The sequence below is a fragment of the Echinops telfairi genome, unplaced genomic scaffold (genome assembly GCF_000313985.2).
Source record: "Echinops telfairi isolate 266 unplaced genomic scaffold, ASM31398v2 ScPeMD7_7472;HRSCAF=8510, whole genome shotgun sequence".
Lineage (NCBI taxonomy): Eukaryota > Metazoa > Chordata > Mammalia > Afrosoricida > Tenrecidae > Echinops > Echinops telfairi.
In genome coordinates, this window is record NW_022111376.1 from 33,623 (window position 1) to 35,454 (window position 1,832).

A 1,832-nucleotide genomic window follows, 5' to 3' on the forward strand; every position below is an offset into this window, starting at 1 on the left:
GGCTGGTTTTGGGAAGCAGAGTTCTAGGGCCTTTCTTCCGCATCCATCTCAGTCTGGCAGTTTCACTAAAACCTGTTCAGCATCATAGTCACAACCAGGCCTCAGCTGACAGGCAGGTGGTTGGCTGCACATGTAGTGTACTGACCAGGAATCAAACCTGGGTTTCCTGCATGGAAGATCAGACTTCAACCACTGAACCCTCACTGCACAGCCCAACCCACTGGCACCGAATCCATTCAAACACAGGAGAGCTGTCCTGTAGGGGGTCCAAAGTTGTCCAGTGAAGCAGCTGGCGGGTTCGAACTGCCAACCCTTTGGTTAGCTGTCACACGCTTAACCACTGCACCACCATGGATCCTTCATCGCTGGACACCTACCTATTGATACACTCAGCCCTCGGGTAGCCAGGTAGAGCCAGGGATAGCTGATGCCCCTGAGGCCGTCCACCAGCAGCCTCACACACTGCCCCCAAGTCCAGCTCGCTGTCCTCCATGCTGTCTGCAACAGCGGACCCAAAAGGGGTGCGGGGAGGCAGCTAGAAGAGATCACTGCCTTTTCCATGGCACCCTCACGCCTCACTCTACCCTCAGCAGACTGACAGACAGGTCTGCTGGGAGCCACAGCCCATCAGGTGAGCAACAGCAAGATTAACCTCTCCCTTTAAAACACTGTGCTGTTTTCAGGCAGACTGAGTTTCGAAACAAAGCCGTGGGAGTCTGAAGTGGTGGGCTTCTAGCCAATGTTACCGAGAGAGGCTCACCTATAAGCCTGAGTAGTTTTTGTCACCTACTGCCATCGCTGTTTCAAAGCCATTGTGAAAGCCTTCCTTTGACAGCAACATGCCACAAAGGAGACCCGCAGGCTCCCTAGAAATCCAAGCACTACACGTGCCCTACCCTGTCCTACAGTCACTGGCTGTTCCCTTCTGGTCCAATCAGTGACGAGCGTCACCCCCATATTTTGACAATACTCACTGCGTTTGCAGTGTCCCTACTGAATGAGTGCAGGGCCTGTGCATAGGATCAGTAAGCCTGCCTTGTCTCAGTCCCTCTCACAAGTGAGGCACGGGGGGTGGGGGGGGCGGGGAGGAACCAACATAACCCACACTCAAGCCACAGTCGCCAAATCCCCTCTGCCTCATAGAGATCCTGTAGGACAAAGTAGAACTGCTCCCGAGGGTTTCTAAGATTACAACTCTTTATGGGATCAGAAAGTACCACATCTTTCTCCTGAGGAGCAGCTGGTGGGTTTGAAACACCGATCTTGCGGTGTGCAGCCCAATGCCTAGCCCACAGCTACTCCAGGGCTCCTTTGAGAGTGACCAGAGGAGAGATAATGAAGAATGAGTCACTTTTGGCAATTGCTTGACACTGGCCAGCATGGCAGGGCTGAGTTCGCTCGCTCCTTCGTTCAGTCTCTGATACATCAGAGAAGAAGGTAAGGGGTGGAAGTGGGGTAGGGTAGGGGGAGAGGTTTGCTAACAGGTCAAAGATAGGGGAAAGAAACAAGTCCTGGCGGGAGCCCTGGGATTCCGGGATCATTTCCTAGCCAGTGTGCCCCCACACCTCTGCTTGGCTGACCAGGACTAGGTTTGACCAAATGGAGAATGAACGGTAGCCCTCTGCATAGGAAAGGAGCGGTCACGCCTGCTGCAGAAGCACACCCACGCACTTTGATCCCATTGAAATTATCCACAGCCAGGATTGTGCTCCTCTGGTCTTCATAGCACAGGAAACAGAATCCTTTGGATTTCCCAGTCTTCTTGTCCCTCACGAGATTGATGTTCACGACCTCTCCATACCTGTTCATTTAAAAATGTCAGACATTTCAGG

General features: G+C 53.0%; 1 protein-coding gene across 1 annotated transcript in view; it reads right to left on the reverse strand.

Annotated features, from left to right (window-relative positions):
* Window positions 1-1,832, reverse strand: part of LOC115873969 (RNA-binding motif protein, X-linked 2-like) — a 5,374-nt gene that overhangs the window by 3,185 nt on the left and 357 nt on the right. The gene's annotated exons all lie outside the window — the stretch shown is intronic.